The 18858-nt window shown below is 38.5% G+C and overlaps 1 protein-coding gene across 3 annotated transcripts in view; it reads right to left on the bottom strand.

Annotated features, from left to right (window-relative positions):
- Positions 1 to 18858, bottom strand: part of camkmt (calmodulin-lysine N-methyltransferase) — a 108278-nt gene that overhangs the window by 85675 nt on the left and 3745 nt on the right. The gene's annotated exons all lie outside the window — the stretch shown is intronic.

Raw genomic sequence — 18858 nt, 5'->3', positions numbered from 1 at the left:
GTATTTGTACTACATTACAACTATAAAAAGCTTTCCTAAAACAAAAATGTTAACAGGACAACCGTGGTAGGTTATTTTCTGACATTATTATCTAATACTAACACTTAATAAACAACTCTTAATAAAACACGGTGGCTCTGTTTCCAATATAAGCATACCTGCATAACATTACAGACTTTAATAGAATTTCTTTTTTTATTAAGATCAGAAGCAAATACAGTTGCATGACAGCATCAAACTGTCTCTAATAACAGGAGAACATTAATAGCTGCAAAGCTTACAAAGTGCTATCTGACAGCTCTTTATTGTTCTAACCCAGAAGACTGTTCTTCAGAGTCAACCGTTTTGGTGGGAGGTTTTTCTTTCCCAGTCCAAGCATCACAGTCTGAATGAAGTTGAGTGTATTTGCCATGCATTTTGGGTAATCCAAATGCAATGCATATGTAAGCCCAAACAAAAGACTTGAGGCAAGTTCTTAACATTATCCATAACAATACCTCCCTCCAGAATGATGGCAGTGGAGATGGGCTGGAGGACCACTAAGCTTCGTGAGGACTATCTTCACTGACAACCGTCAGGACACCAACAGTGATGCGTTCTAGAGCCTTGTCTCTCGCTGCATCCTACAAAGACACAAATTCTTTAGCATTGCAATTTATGCTAGTCTAAAAGATTCATTTTTATTTTTGTAATGTTATCAGAGAATATGGCTTTAAATACATTTTCACATTGGATTGTAACAATAAAGCAAACAAAATATATTTGATTTGGTTAAACTACAGCTATGAAGATCCAATAAGGTCTATACATTCTTGAACAGTAACACTGACTGTTCAACCTAGACTCCTAATCCTTAAATTTGAAATGAATGAATATGTATAACGTTTATTTGGAACATTTTATTTCTACTTACATCTCTCAAATTAGTTGTGTAGGTATTAGGGGTGTAACAATAAGCGTATTCATATTGAACCGTTCATTGGACCATTTTCCCTGCAACCAATATTTTGTTATTTGAAATATAGGCGCATCGCGAGTAGGGATGGACGATATGGCCAAAAATCCATATGGCAATATGCATTGTGGCCTCTTGCGGTATGTATTGCGATATGTTAATTTTAATAGACTCGTTTCAGAACAGGTTATATAGACCCTTAGGAAAGCCAAACTGCTAAATGTATTTTTTTATACAAGTAAATCGTTTATTTGGCTCTGGTAATTTCTACCTACCGCGGGCTCTTCTACTAGAAAATGACAACAGCATCAGAAGCATACAAATCAGCACTACGCTGCCCCTCTCTCTCTCTCGTTTGCTTACGCATGCACGCACACACACATACACACACACACACACAAGATATTTACTTTGAATTTTTTTAATTGATTCGCTTTTGTTGTAATCCAATTGCTCTGATGAAAGCATAACTTTTACTTTAACATGCAATAATAACAGTTATTAGTTGAAAATACCTTTTATTGCTGGGATTATGGAATGTGAGGAGGATTGATTACCATTCTGCTTGAGCCTGAAAGAGGACAGTTTAAAAAAAATACAACAATTTAATACAAACAAAATTCACCACAACTCACAAACAAGTACGTTACATGTGAAAACTAACATAGGCATATAACCCACAGACAGTTCCCCTTATTAAAATGTGCACATTATATACAAGATGACCTTGAATAATAATGTTAGCAACGGAGTATGCCAGCAAATACGTTACCTACCATAACAGGCTATGATAAACGGTGTACAAAAATTCAGACAGGGAGACACTATTGTCTGTAACGTGTCTGATCTGGGTACTACACGTGGTAATCATGGAAACGGCAAAGCTACGAATATCGACCAGTGTTAAGTGCGAGTGTTAAATAAAATAACATTGTGGGGATATCCCCAATCATGTGTCGACACACGTGGTAATCTTGTTTTAGATAAGCACAGACTGTTATTATTGGTAGCTAAATTAGCATTAGTGCTAACTTTACAGCCTAGCTTAAAATAAAACGATACATACTTGTTCTGCCTAAACTTATAAAAATCAGTTATAAAGCTCTGGAAACTCACAAACCACCGGGATCAGTCTGTCATCATGCTAATCTGTACGTTACTCGACAAAAGTTACCTTACTATGCTGCTTTGACTTCATGCGGCGCCGCAAGAACCGACAGCCGGATGACGTCAAAGTACCGCGAGAATGATTCAAGCAAATCTTATTTCGTCTCGCTCTCGCGAAACTTTGACGTCATCCCGGTGTCGATTCTTGAGGCGCCGCACAACATCGAAGTTATTCCTGAATTTCAACGTGTCAAAAGTCTTAAGTTACCAATTTTCAACACCGAGGAAGTTGTGGATTGAAAAAATAAAGTATTTACCAAGTTTCAGCAAAATATAAACACGTTATGTCTATAATATATAGTTAGCTAGCGTAAGCAGACATTACTACACGCATATCAAGCACAAAACACTGGGGCTGACTTACAGAAACAAAACGATGTGCACACGGGTAAAATATTTACTCACCAAATGAGTGTTCCAAGCAAAATAATATCGGCTGAAGATAATCACAAGTGCCGTAGAAGCGATGTTTAGGTCCAGCTCCACCTGGTCAGTTGCAGCATGTGGTGAGGTGACATAACGACCGTCTGCAAAATTACGATTCCCGCAAATCCAAGACCCGCCCCACGAAGCACCTTGATTGGTTGGGTTTAGGCATGTCAGAGAGGACTGATCTGCGCATGTCCACATGTCATAAACTTACTTTTTCTATATTAATCCAGCTCACGTAGACTGAGCTGGTAAGATTTTTCAACCTCAAAGTACAAGTAACTCACTAAAAGCAAGTGTTAAAAGCAGGTTGATAAAAACTGATTAAGGTCAATTTACTATTTTTAAGTAAGTACCATGTTTGCATTTACAGTGTACTACACTGAATGGCTCTTAGTACGAAGGACTGAAGAGAACAATCGGCAAGCTTGATGTATGTGGAGTGCTTTTGAAAGGCAGGAATATTCCCCATTAAATAGCTACAAAAACATCTGTTTGCCCATTTTGTACATTATTGGAAATCGCGCTGGAAATAATAGTAGGTAATGACTTTTCATCATGGTGACGATGTAAATCAGATTATAGTGCAAACTGCAACTCACTTTGGATAGCAGACAACTACAAAAAGAGAAAGATGGAGTAGTACTGGAATGTGTTGCAGGTTGGGCTCGAACTTATGTAAACATGACTGTGTCAAGAGCTGAGGGAGTACTAAGGTGAGGCAGGTGAACAAGCACAGTATCTACACCATTCACATGGACTTCACCCCATGACTCCACGCAACATACCGTTATCAACACCTTTAAGACAAGCCAAAAACTGTGCTTGTTAAAAACAGATCCTTATCAGCTTCAATCCAACTCAGAGCTCATTACTTTTAACTCTCATTAATATGTAAATTCAACAAAAGTGTGGAAAAGGGTCTGATGGGAAATGTTATTTATTATTACTAATGCTAATATGTTTGGAGGTTTGAGACTCCGATGGAGATTTTGAAAGCATTTTCTAGTGCACTTTAAATTATCTCATGTTCTCATAAAAATAATAAATTAGATTTGTTAATAAGCATTCAAATTCAGAACAAAACCATAACCCACAACATCTGATGCTCAATTCTCCAATCATTCATATCAATGAAATACAGAAGCCTCAATAACATGTGGACACATAAGCCACACTTAACATCATGTTATGAGAAAATAAAAAAACTATTCTCACATTTAACAACACATACAGTATTAATGCATGACAATATGCATTACATTACATCTATATCCCTTAATCATACATCATACCTACACTTAAAGGGGGGGGGGGGGGTTAACGGTATTTCATGCATTCTGACTTATTTACACAGTTAAAGAGTTGGAACCATTTGAAAGTATGATGGAGTATTTCTGTGCTGAATGCACTTCGTCAGGGTTTGTACAAGTTTCGGAAAGTTTTGTTCAACTACTGAATCTGTAGCATAATCGGTGCCACAAGTACTGCGGAAGTCCTTATATGGGCACTTCAACCGGAATAGTGCACGCACAAACCAACCAAGAGCCGACACAAAATCAGTGTTACCAAAGAAGTGTGTTGTTGTTGTTGTTTGTGAGGGAAATTTAAGCTTCCCAAAGAACCCAACATTATGTGAACAATAGGTGTAGTTTGCTTATTCGGGGTAGAAGCAGAGTTGTGCAAGTTTGCTGTTTAACGCTGTATTTTTTTAAATGTGGGCGGTTCCAGTGATAAAGCAACCGGGTCATAGGCGGTAAGTAAAACTGCATCAAATGTCTGTTTTTGGCAATTGGCGTGTAACTTCATAAAATTCATAAAAACTTTACTTTAATTAGCAATACAGATCTGTCTTTTGTAAATCTGATCAAACTAAAGACTCTTCAGAGATACAGTAAAGGATGCACCACTACTCTATAGAGGATATGCACGTGACGTCACCTTCGGCGAAAGTGCCTGTGGTTACGCCCACTGAGTGGCAAAAGACAGAGCGACAGCATTAGTGTACATTGTGAAATCAGCAAAAACACGGGGAAAACGTGTTTTAAATGGGAAAAGGCTGTTGTGGGATAGACTGTACTAACAGATTAAAAAGAATTTGGAGCTATCATTTTACAGAGTGCCAAAAACACAGAAAGGAGAAGAAAATAGATCGTTCATGCCAACGTCCACAGACCACAGGTGGGTTGACAAGTTGCTAGGGTCACTATCAACCAGAGGTTTTACTTTCTACTTAAAAGTATTTTTTCAAGTAGCCTACTTGTATTTTATCAGTGTTTTTCTTTGGAAAACATAGCATATTATCATAGCATATAACAAAGCATATTATCATAATTTTTACTCTATTACATTCATAAATACAAGTTTTTGTTTTACATTTAATATTTAAGTACATTAACGTACTTTTACTCAAGTAATTTTACTCAAGTAAAGTATTAAATAATTTTAATATGCAATATTTAAGAATACACAGTATGATTCTATGTTTTAGAATGTAGTGAAGTAAAATTTTTCCCAAGACAAACACCCTAATAAAGCACAGATGCTTGGAAAATGTAACTAATACAACTAAGTATTGTCCAACTCTGCTATCAAGTCCAACTAAATTCAAGCTGTTTTACTGGCATTTTCGCAGCAACCGCTATGAAAACCAGCCATTTTGTTAAACGTTTGCCACTCAAAAGGCCGTGCTCTGGTGTTTTCACGTGGAAAAGTGACGTCAATGCACACCCTCTTTAGATACTCAAGATTAATCAGATTAGCAGAAACAGCGTGTCTTATGTGACCTTTAAATGCTTCAACAATTAAATTACCTTACTAAGTATTAATAAGCAGTAAATTAGGAGTTTACTAGGCAAAAATATCAAATAAAATAAAATTTCAACGTAAATGGTACTTGAACCCACAACCTATTTCTCCAATCATGAAGCATGATGTCTACTGAAGGTATTGGTTTCATAAAGATTGGATAAAACATCCAAATTCAATATCAATCATATGCATCAATATACAACCTAGCTGCATATAAAACCAAATCTTATAGATATACTTGATTAAATGTCTACAACATTACAGCTAACCGCATATACAACCTGTTACACACAGTCCCAGCATATTTGTGTCCTGCAAAGTGGAGGAAGTAGACCAAGTGCTTTTGAAGGCTCTGAACACAAGGTCATCACCTGAAAGTGCAGTAAAAGAATAAAACGCTACCAGAAATATGAAATAGAGAGAAAGCAATGATAGAAAGAGAAAAGCTAGAGTGGTGGGGGTCACTAGATTGTGGGCAGATGGAGGCTGAGAGTGGAGAGGAAACACTAGAGAGCCATTACAACCATAGCAGCAATGATGACCTCACAAAAAAACAACCCGAGTATCTGTATTGACCAGTTAGGTTTCAACCATCTAAATACACTCAGACACAAACGGATGCTCTTATGACTGAGATTAGATCAAAACTCACAGTACTTCTTGGTCAGCCTCAAGGATAGAAAATGTAAAGAAAAAGAACAGGTCACACCGTATAGCTGGGTCGACATTTTTTCTCAAGTAAAATATTAATTTCCTGTGCCACAAAACTCTGAAAACACTGAATAAAGTGTATAAACGAAAGTATATTTAAGTCTAAAATTAAATTAGTAAGTAAAAAAAAGTATACCGTATGTGTTACAATGACCTAAAATGAAGTCCCACTGCCCCTCTTAGCGTTTCAATAAAAGGCTAAGTGTGTGACATTATCATTATCATTATAAGAAGTGAGGTTGAGGGAATGATTGGCCATGTCTCTGTTCACGGGCATCTAATCAATACTGTAAGTAATAATGCACTTTCATTAAGACACACTCCAGAGCAAACAAATACAGTGCACGCTTATCTTAACCAAGTGTTTACTACAGCCCAGTGAAGTTTTTAGTGCGTAAGGGATTGTGTACTTGCATCACTCTTAAACCGTGCTATGACATATGTATCTGTAAAAGAACTGTGATGTGTAAACGTACCGTAACGTGTTGTATGTGTCTCTCTCTATAATGGTCATTGGGGCATGAGGTCCTCCATCAGCAGGGCATTAGCACTCTGTTGCCCGCCTGGGTATCGATGGGCTGATGTGGTGATGCCACCCCCTAAGGGCTGCCACGCCCTCTGAACTGTCTGGCAGAGTGACCTCTGACCCTGGGGCTGTTTGGTAGGACTGCGTTGACTGTGACACAGTACTGGATATTGATCGTCTACTGACACCAGGACAGCACTTAACACTCCGACTGTGGAAGTAATGGAGCCTGCCTGCTGTTATTACTGACCCAGTGTCTGTGTGTGTGTGTGTGTAAGACTCTGTCCATATCCTTTGCTGTCCTTCTCTATTAATATTAAAAAATGAACTCTTATGTATCCAGATGAGACACGCATTTTAACCACATGTTGCTGAAAATTTGAATTTCTATCCGCTGTAACAGAGAGATAGGTGTATTTTCTATGAGGACGCGCTCCCGTCCTAACATGCAGCGCAATGCATCTTTACATCCCCATCAAACAGCATAACTTATACAACATACATCTATCACTGACATTGCATCTTCAAACCGAAAGTTTATTAAAGTATTTGTATGCGTTTTAAAAGGACACTCCACTTTTTTTTGAAAATATACTTATTTTACAGCTCCCATAAAGTTAAACAATTGAGTTTTACCATTTTGGAATCCATTCAGCTGATCTACGTGTCTGGCGGTACCACTTTTAGCATAGTTTAGCATAATCCATTGAATCTGATTAGACCATTAGCATCGCGCTCAAAAATAACCAAAGAGTTTTAATATTTTTCCTATTTAAAACTTGATTATTCTGTAGTTAAATCGTGTACTAAGACCATACCATCGGTGCAGCAGGCACAATGAAATTACGCAGCGCCCGAAAATAGTCCCCAGCTATTGAAAGTTACCAAGGGGACTGTTTTATTTTTATTACTTTTAACAGACATTCTCTAAAAAACAACAATACTATACCTGATTAAATAATATAACAAAGGCAACATCTGTGCTATTACTTTATCTAGATTAACAGTTACAGTCATCAAAGAGCTTACATATTAGCTTGAAAAATCAGTATCGGGCATTGGTATCGGCCGATCATGATGACAAGAGTCAGTACTTGGTATCGGCTGCAAAAAACCTGATCGAAGCATCCCTAATTTATACTAATTAATTTTTTTTAATCACCTACTTTAATAGTAAAATGACTCAAAGTAAACAAAAAAAATTTATATTTGGCAGCAAAAATCATGCAAAAACCTAAAAAGTCGATGCATAATTTATTTGGGGTGGCTGGGTGTTTTTTTTTATAGATTTTGGTGTAAAATGTCATTTGGACATGACACTACTGTAACATATGAACTAGTACCATGTTACACACTAAAAAATGCTGGGTTATTTTCAAAATTATTCCAGAAAATGTTTATATTTGACTCAACAATGGGTTAAAACTAGGCATGGGCCGGTTACCTGTTTAAAGGTATACCGAGATTTTAAACAGTCAAGGTTTCAAAACCACTAAAATGTTCTGTTATACCGTCTCCAAGGTATGAGCTGTGTTTATACAAAATTCATTAAATCATTAAGTCAAGTGATTGATTTGATGTTCACATTTAAAGCAACACTAAAGAGTTTTTGCTCTTTGCTCCCCCTACAGGTTGGAAGCGGAATTGTCCATTACCACTGCCGTACATAATTTAGCCTACTGCAGCAGCTGGCTCTGATTGGATTGTAGGTCTGCCGTAAAACAAGTTTTTGTAGTTTTCACTCAAACTACAGGGCCGCGACCCAACGATTGGAAACTTTTTTAGTGCGGTTTTGGCCAATAGAGGGCTGCAAAACGAATGTGAAAGTGCCCTGTTTCGAGTGAATGAACGACTGAAACTTTTTTGGAAACTTTATTTTAAGGTAAAAAAAACTCTTTAGCGTTGCTTTAATTTACATTACGAAAACAGCAGGCTGGGCTCATCCCTTTTGGCCTTATGCTGGGTTGAAAATAACCCAGCATGTTGTAGAGTGTAGCATCATGATGTACACACTAAAAATGCTTGGTTATTTTTAACACAGTGCTGGGTCAAAAAGGGACCAACTCAGCCGTTGGGTAAAATTAACCCAGCATTTTTTTTACATTTGACCCAATACTGGGATAAAACATCCCGACATATGTTAAATTACAACCCAACGAGTTAGGTTTGTCCCTTTTTTTGCATAGAAAATTACCCAGCATTTTTTAGACACGCCATTATTTTAAGTACATGAATATATTATGATATTATATCAGATAACATTGCTGTGCAGTACTTTTTGGAAGAGTTTAGGCCAAAAGTAATTTCTATAAACAAGCGACAATGAAAACGGGTATTATATCAAACTGGCAGTGAAAGGATCAATAAAACTCTCACTGTCCCACAGCCTCTCACTTTCATGGCCACAAGCTTGTGTCTGACTGCTTCATATCTGCAGCCCATCTCTTTATTATTTACAGTAATAGCCTGTCAAAGCTGTGCATTCACTCTCTGTAAATAACGTACACCCACAGTTGGGCAATGTGCATGGTGCATGCACTGACCAGTTAGAGCTCTCTCTCCGTGGCAGCCCGGGGCTAGCTGCTAAATGGAATGCTTCACCTCAATTGAATGGGAATCATTTCGCCTTTATTTCTCCATGTGCATGACCTTGTCTTTCTTCCCCTGTGTGAGGTGAAGGACGCAGGGGGCTTGCCGCTGGCTGGTGGGGGCTTAGTACAGGCTGAAGAGGGGCATTAGAGGAGCGGTCTTTACCAGACGCCGGCCCGGAGCCCAGGTCACGGCGGGGAAAGAGGCTCTTGAGTGATCTGATTGCCTGGTGCACGATGCGGCGGTCCTTAGAAAGGTTGCTAATAGCATAGCCCCCTTTTAGCGAACAGGACAATACTGGCTAATTTAATCTGATGCAGAGCTCTTGTGTACACACAAGAGTACACACAAATGTGGACGGACGGTTAGCGGAAGAAAAAAGGCAAAAGATGTACAAGCGGCACGCACACACACCCACACATACATGCATGCATTCCTGCTGAGACTTGTATGAATGCAAACATACACTTACACTACACAGGCTCTTGAGGTTTCGTGCACTATACTGGAAAAGCCAATGACGCTTGTTTTGGATTGATTAGTAAAACGCTGGGTTTTGTGGTCTGGGAGAGAATGGACTTAAATGATTCTCATTGATCAGTGATGCCCCACTTTGGAGCGCGCTATGGGTTTCAGCTCACGCTAACAGCGAGGGCAACATCACATCATCGGTTGTGTGGCGGTGTGTTAAATTGAGAGTGAGCGAGTGAATGAATGACAGCACGAGTGCGAAGTTCAGACAGACTGAATTACCACTTCACTAAACGTAATGTGACACTTCTCAATTAATATCTTTATCACAAGTGGAATTAAGCATCAATTTAACAAGTTAGCCACACCAGCTAATCGCTTTTATTGCAAAATACAATAACGTGAAATTTTACGAGGGAAGAGGGGACAACCAAACTGGATTCATAGGGGCGTTATTTAGACCAAAAGGGAACATTTTGGTAAATTTTGACCTTGGGTAAGAGAAATTTGTTAGGTTGTATGAAACTAGTTTGACAAAGTATGAGAGTGCCCCCAACTGGAAACAAACGAAGGACTCCAGCATAACTATAAAATAAAAAAAGAAAAAATTAAACAATTACGATGGAGACGCTGAGTGCGACTCGAACATAACCACCATGACGAGAGCTTTAAATCGACTGATCCCTGAAACATCTAAATAAACATGCCTCCTTTCCACAAGTATCCCCGTGAAGAGTTTCGCCAATGTGTTTTTCTCACCGTGTCAAAACACAGAGGTCACATGAGAGGCATTCACTGCCATTTCAGAGGCCTCAGGTAAGAGAGATGCAATTAGGACGCTAGCACGATCAATTAACCAGCTCTCCAAATCTACAATAATTAGCTTCCCCATTGTGGTACAGTTGTAAAAAGCCACTTGGCAAAGCGGCGAAAAAGCATCTACTGGATTGTTTGGAGGGAATGTGGGTGTGTGTGTGAGTATCATTGTGTGCATCTTTGTGTGGTACAAACTGTTATACAGAGTGTGATGTGATTGTGTTTTGGAGAAGGGGTGGGTGTTGGCAAGCTCTTTAACTGCTGTGCTTACAAGCAAGTGGATAAAAACAATAGTGCATCTCTCTCAGATATGTGAAGATACATACTGTACTGTACATCAGCCCACAACTTGCATGTTTAAGCAAAAAATTACAGTTTTTCAATAACAATAGCTCTTTTCTTAATGATGTGCCTCGGTTATTGGGCCATACACACACACACCCAAAAAGCACAGTGGGAAGTCCTGGCATCATCTGGCCACTGGACCAGTACTACATCAATCCCCCATAATCCTTTGGGCCGGACGGGCAGGGAGAGGTGGGTGAAAGAAGCACTGGGATCACCCCCTTCACACTCCCCTAATTCTGTTTCCTGATTGGTCAGCCTGTCCTCAATATGTTTTGTGAAGCATGAACCGCTGGGTTGGGACTAATAAATGACTTCTTCTTTTGCTGGAAGATTACATCCCCTCATGGCCCAACCAAGACAATGAGACAGGAACCAACCTGCTAGAATAGAGGTGGTCTGCCCGCTCGATGGGTGAGAAGGTAAGCTAAACCAGTACTAAATATCCATTCACAATGTTTATTCACTACTAGGCCAAAAAGATTGACTAAAGGAGCACCATAGATTTAAAGTTACTCCATAGTTTCAATGTTCCCCCATATCATAGTTTTCAGACCTTCAATATTTAAGTATGCATGTATTATGTTGGAAACTCATGATAGTAGCACAAGTGTTGGGGCGCTGTCCTGTGCTGGAAAGCCAGCGATGTGACACAACTTGTCCTACGTATGATAAAGTGCAGACAATGACTAAGCCAAGCAATTATACCGCAACCCAAAAGCAGGGGGTGTGAGCTTCTTAATCTTGCTTCTCTTGCCAGCGCAGAGATCTTGAGGTGTCATGTTCCTCCAAAACATTCCTGCTTATTTCGCTCCAAATGGCCGACGTTTTGTCGCCAGTGCAGGGCCCCCGTAATGAACCTGGGGGGATCTTCAGAACTCAATGACTGGACGTAATTACTTCTCTCCCTTTCTTCGCTCCTTTTCTCCTTACTGGCTCTCCCTCTGAGTCGTACCGGCCCCCTGCTTTCAGGCTGGCTGGTCAAACACAAAAGGCAGGCTGCACCGTGGCCAGCTAGGGGGGGTTTGGGACCTCGAACCCTCCGATCAGCTGTCAGACACTGAGCAACTCTACACTGTTTGCCATGCATGTGACCTCACACAACTGACCTTGACAGCAATTAAACAAAGTTGTGTGATTCTACGCTGGCAAATTCATGCTATCAGTGCTGCCTTGTTTAAACCAATTACTTCATTCGCATCATAATCTTAAGATTATTTGTTTGTTTGTTTTTAGGTAATATATGGATGTGTCTATAGGTATCTTGGCCTGGGGGTTTTGAAATATGAAAATATAGACGTTTCATCAGACGCACACGAGTTGTCGCGGTTACTCGCCAGAACCGAAGTGAACTTCTGGTGCCTCATTTATAAAGCGTGCATACGCACAAAATTGGGCTGAAAACATGCATACGCCACTTCCCATGAAAAAGTTGTGATCTATAAAAACAAACTTGACGGTAGAACGTGAGCACCTGTAAGTAAACTCTGACCCATGCGCACTCACATTTCGGATGCAAGGGGAATTGGCGACATAGATGGGGATTTCTTACACTTAAGTGAGATTGAAGAAAGTACAAGTCAGACAAACGAATATTAGTATTGATGCCACACGCACATCTAATTTCACTCATATCATATGTTAGATCCACATTATTATAAAAAAATTAATGTAAAATAATAATTGGCAAATGCTGTAAATGTATAAATGCTGAGCCCCGTTTGTAATGCTGGAGGATTACGCCAATGAGTGCATACCATCTTGCGAACAAACAATTGGATGCCAATCTCATTATTTTGCGGATCAGTATTCAGGAGGTGATTTGCATTGACTATTTATGGTTTAAAATGGGCGTGTACAGGGCGGGATATGAGGCTGATTCACGTACACACACTTGCAAGTGATCTATGATTTATAAAATGAAAATTGCGTGCAGGTGTCCGTACGCAAAGTTATATAAATCTCATTTTTGGTTTGCATACGCAATTCTCAGGTTTCTGGCGTACGTAATTTTAGTAGGGATTCTAAGCATACTTTTATAAATAAGGCACCTTTAAGGCCAGATAACATTGTATACATTTATTTTACATAGCAACGTTAGGTCAGTGTAATAGTTTATATGAAATATGAACAAAGGTAATTTACTTGCCATTTATTCATGTTTTATTAATTCTATGTAAAAGTCTACTGGAATTTGTGTTTAATTCACAAAAGCCGTTTATTTATGTTGTTATTGCTGAAACGTCTATACAGTGTTCTGTGGTGGAAATTAAAATTTTAAACATTTTGTAATTAAATATCAGGCTTAAATGAAATAAACGAATAATTAATAATAATAATATATTATTATATTTAAATGATTAAATTTAATTAAACCTTAAAAAATTGTAAAACACTAGTTAAAAAATCAAGTAAATTAGAAATAAATACTAAATAATTTTTAGACAACTATTATTGAAAAGGTTTATAATTATTTAAATGATATTTACATTATCATGGTTTTAAACAGTAATAATATCATTATGAAGGATTATCATGGAGTCTGAGACATGGCTAAAAGATTAAAATCTATACATTAAACAATATTTTGCTACATTAAATGTAATGATGAAGGCATAGTAAAAAGTTTTTACATGACTTATGTAAAGCAAAAAGGATAAACAAACCCTTTGACACCTATAAAAGTCCTTGATGTAAAAAAAACATTTACCGTGTGCAGTCACGGTGTTCTTCTTTTTAGAAATGAAGCTGCAAACTGTCAACTATATGCTGATAAATTTTACATCTATTCCCATAATATAAAAAAAAGAATATAAAACTATGAAAAACAATATAAACACAACTGAAGTCCATTAAACACACACACATATTAGACATGTTAGTTCTGTTAATTAAGAGACACAAATGCAAACCAAAGAGACAGCACTTACAAAAATAAGTGTGTAAGAGTCATTACATGAAGTGCTTTACAGACACAAACATACATTCAGTCAGCGCGCGCACACACACACACACGCACACACACACACAAAACACACACCCCTCCCTGGAGTGAGGTTTTTGGAGTACTGCCCAAGCCCCGAGTAAGAGGTGGCCATTCACATGCCTTGTTTTTCACCAAGACGCTAATCAGATAAATGATCTATTTGTTTTAAAACATCATCAAGTACATTAGTGCTGCTGGAGAACTGGCATGGTTGCTGTGCGAGGGAGGTTCAATACACAAGGAGGTGAATACAGGGCTTGAGGGGGGTCCACAAACACACCAATGAGATTGCAGAGCACTGTGTGCGCTGATAGACATGAGGAAACAAGAGACAAATTAACTACACAGCATTTATCACTTACACGGCCAATGGGAGCGCAGTAACCCACAGAGACACACATTCACTCCATTTCACAAAGAAATAGAGGCTTATAGACAAACTGTTGTTTTATACAATATAACAGTAAGCCGCGCCACGCTAAACTACCATGTTAAATATATTACTTAGCTGAAGAATACTCAGATGCAAAGCCCTCTAAGTACATCGGAGTGGTTTTCTTGTAAATTAGCTTTTTATCAAGCTCTTATGTTTAGCTGTAGTCATTTTACTTTAATAGCAATAAAAATGTTATTAGCAAGTTACTGAAACGCCTTATTTCCACAAACATCACTTTAGTCATTTCATCGGTATTTAACAAATTTAAGTTTTTGCAGCAAATCCTTCTATGTACACTGTAAAAAAACAAAATGCAGTATTTTGTCAAATTAACATATATTTTTATATATTTTTTTTATTATTTTTCAAATGGTTTTATAAGTTTTATCACAGGTCAAAACGTAAAGAAAAACACCACCGTTTTTCAATATTTCACTACAGGGATGGGCAACTGGCGGCCAGGGGTAAATTTTAATACGGCCCGCTGGACCATATTATACTTAATCAAATCATTTTAAAATGATGATTTTTGTATTAGGACGTAAATACTTCCAACCAGGAGGGGGAACTAGGTCCCGCGGATTGTCACAGTAAACAGCATAGTCCCGTGTTTGGTCCGACCCGAGACCCGAACGGACCCGAGAAGCCCTGAACTCTCGCGTGTGTCAGTGTCAATGTCCTTTTCAAATCTCTCCTATGTTTGCCAACAGCGCTTGTGACATTGTGTGGCTGGGGGTAGGTTAATTTTCGTTGAGACAAACATGTCAGATAATTTTAAATGGACGTTTTAGCGGTTTCCTTGGTGTCATCGTGATATAAACAAATGGAGCAGCTCGCCAGATTTGTTGCGAGGCCACCGGGGCTGCAGACTGCACACACGTCAGTTTACATTCGGGTCCAGTTGGGTTAAAAACAATGCCACTGGTTTTGGTGACGGGTCGGACTCGGGCCAGAATTCCTCTCAGATTTGAAAGGTAAAACACATTGTTATTAACATTTTATATATATATTGTTTTGAATTTATGTATTATTTATTTCAAACAATTTTGTAAGGGCGGGATGAGAAACTCCTCTATACTAATTTAAAAGTGCCTTGCTTGTTACTGATGTTAAAGCAATGCAGTTAAGAAGTTTTATCTGAAATGCTTGTCCACTGAAAATAAAGTTATGATTTAGAATTAGCATAATTGCTAAGTTTTATAGTTAAAATCTTTAAAGACAGGTTAATTGTATATTGTGGTTTCTTAATAAAGGAAATTAAGAATTATGTTCATTGTGCATGTGGTTCTGGCCCCCTTGGTATAAAGAAGAAAAATGCCGGCCCTCGTCATTATCAAAGTTGCCCATCCCTGTTTTACTATGTTCTTACCTCAACTTTTTACATCCCTAACTTTTTCAATGCGTGCACTTAATCTTTGTACAGCGCGTCGTGAATCTGTTCGCATTTAGCATAGCCCCATTCATTCCTTAGGATCCAAACAGGGATGAATTTAGAAGCCACCAAACACTTCCATGTTTTTCCTATTTTAAGACTGTTACATGAGTAAGTATGGTGGCACAAAATAAAACGTGACGATATTTTTTTAAGTGGCTAAAAATGAGAACTATATTGTATGGCAGAAGAGCACTTAGTTTTCAGCACTTTGTCCTGTTTGAATCCTAAGGAATAAATGGGGCTAGGCTAAATGCTAACAGATTCACGACGCGCTTTACAAAGATTAAGTGCGCGCATTGAAAAAAGATTGGCATGTATTAATTTATCTAAGCTGAGGTAAGACCACAGTAAATTATTAAAAAACAGTGGTGTTTTCCTATAAAATAGTAGGTTACATTGACTTAAAAAAACATGTACATGCAAAAAAGTCTCTCATTAACTCTTCACTGTCCTTTCTGAACAATGATAAAAGGCCTAAACATTTTGGCTCTTGCACCTTAATGTACATGGTCTTCATTTATGCAATTCTTCATCCGTGCACTTAAAAAAAAACTTTGGTGAAAATCGACACTTTAACACATTCTGCAAAACTGGTATTTCTGAATGGCCTGGATTCAGTGGATGAAAAGCAAAAGTATTTGTGGAATGCCGAGAGCATGTATATTCACATCTAATTTTTGACGGAGGTGGAGTTTAGCGGCTTTTGCATCATAGCTCTTCTAATTGTTAGCTATAATTGCTATAATGTTGAATAATTTGAGGTATTTATTGAGTACTGTTTACCTGTGATAACACCACTGTAACTCACAACCTCTTAAAGACTATTACTTTAACAATTTCATTCAAACCATTTCATAAATATAGCACAAAAACCCCAAAAAAGCTAAAAGTAAAAACAAAACAAAAAACTTTCTAAATATTTGCTAATAAAGTTAGTTAAAGGGAAGTGACTACTGGGCTTACATGTACCAATGCACAAGAAATCGTGGGCTTACAAAACACACACACACAAAAAAAACAATAGCGTGCAAATGCCTATTAAATAAAAAGTGTGCATTTATAGGTAGTTATTACTTCCTCCTTGTTCACACACTTTCTCATCTAAATCCACACCAGAAGGGACCTTTATAACAAAAGAAAAAAGTGTTACCTGACTGTTGAGGTATGTTGGTAATTACTGTGGCATTACCCAATGCACAATGACCCTGCAAAGTCTAGTATTGTAATTTCTTTCCTTCAGGGTTCTTTATCACAGCCCTCAGCCGATAGAGCCGGTCCCACTGCTGACCCCTGCAGCCGCGATTAAGAACATTTGCGTGTGCATAGAAAAGAAAATCCTTCCTCAACAATGCCGCAAAGCTTATCGCATAATACCGTTTCACATAATGACTTTAAACTGTTTCAGTCCGTCATCATTCAGCTCGAAGCCACGGTCGGTTCTGGGTCGCTCAAACACAGGCAATATTTCCTGTAGGTTGCTTTATCATAAAAAGGAGTTTCTGGCCTTTTTGTCAAATGCACTGATTGATGATACTTTCACTGTGTGCGACGAGTTAGGTTCTTGTGTTTTGACACAAATCCCCCATGCACGTTCAACAGGCCATCCTGTGTAATGAGGGCTCGGGTCTGGTCCGCGAGCTGTTCTGTAAACAGTCTGAGAGCAGTGTTAATTAACTCTCACCGACACAGGAAAGGAGAATAAGGCGGAGATAGAAAGGCAGACCTCTGACCCTTGCAGGTCTAACCAGGTCTTGTTGGATGGCCTCCATCCGAGCAATTAGTATACTGTGTCTCTCAATCTGCATAATTGCTCAAGCAGGGGGTATAAGCGAGGAATGGACTCGTACACAAACAAACATGCAGTACAAAAAAGAAAATCGCACGCACACTAATAACACTTATTAAGCCATGAAAATCTTTTAAAAGTCATCACACATGGATTTATGATAACCACACTTGTGGGGCACTTTGGGAAACCCTGCTGAGGCCAAGTGCTGCCTGCTAGGAAGTACAGTATGAATGTCATGATTTTAGAAGGGATCAGTTTTTGCACTCATCATGTGACCCCTGTGAAGAATGTGCTTTACTCCATATAAACGTGCAGAGGTCGTGCAGAACCGGCTGGACATATATGACAGATATGGTCCTGAAATTTGAGAGAAACCAACAAACTATCAGATTTAAGGCCATGTCAACGAAATGGCTAAATACCCTTTAAAAAGTTCCTAATAAAACTATATAGGGATAGATATTTATACATTTGGTACCAATATGTACCTATGAGGTACTAATATGCACTCTGTAGGTGCAAATGAGTACTTTGCACCTTAAGTGACAGCTAGGGACCATTTTTTGGACTGGTATGGGGAAGAAATAAAAGAGTATGCAATTCTGCTAATTTTGCCACGTTGGGGTGTTAGATGTGTTTTGGCAGAATTATTACAACACCAAATTCAAGTTCATTTTATTCTTATAGCACATTTACAAGTCACTCGACTGACCAAAGGTTAACAAGACAAGTAAGAACAACATGGTTACCATAAAAGTTACCGTATAGCAGTGATCTCTAAATAGGTTACCAAATACTTAAATAATTCTGCTGATATCTAAAATGAGTATTAGGGAGTGTAGATAAATCATATCAACTACATTTGGGTTACTTTCCACTATACTGTATATAAGGTATATATTTTGGGGTTTTAAACCAATATTTGCCTTAGACACCTGACATTAGAAAGGCTAAAGTTTAAATTCAAACCAGTGGTCAACAAGCCTTTCTTAACCTCCTCATGTCTATCCAGCATGCTTAGATAAAACCTTTTGTGTCCCTCTTGATCCCTGCTGGAAACAGCAGCACTTAAACCCACATCACGGTCAACCCTTCCATTCCTGACAAGTTGGATCATCGTAATCCATACATTTGGATAGCTAATCCACATTCAGCGCTCCGAAGGACATAGAGACTTTTCGGCTTGTCAGATCCTCAGACAAGGATTTTGAACTGGGCATATGATGTAGGTAATGCAAGAGGCACCCCCCTTTTCAGACAATGAGCCCGCTCAGCTGAGCTGACAAAGACGATGGGGGAGATGTTTGAGTTTACCAGCGCGTAAGATCAATTAAGGGTGGTTGAGAGGAAGGTCTGAAAAGAGAAGTGATGACCCTGCCGTAGAGGACAACC

This window comes from Misgurnus anguillicaudatus, chromosome 11 (assembly GCF_027580225.2).
Source record: "Misgurnus anguillicaudatus chromosome 11, ASM2758022v2, whole genome shotgun sequence".
Taxonomy (NCBI): domain Eukaryota; kingdom Metazoa; phylum Chordata; class Actinopteri; order Cypriniformes; family Cobitidae; genus Misgurnus; species Misgurnus anguillicaudatus.
The sequence above is the reverse complement of the archived record's forward strand: the minus strand, read 5'-3'. Positions and strand labels throughout refer to the sequence as shown.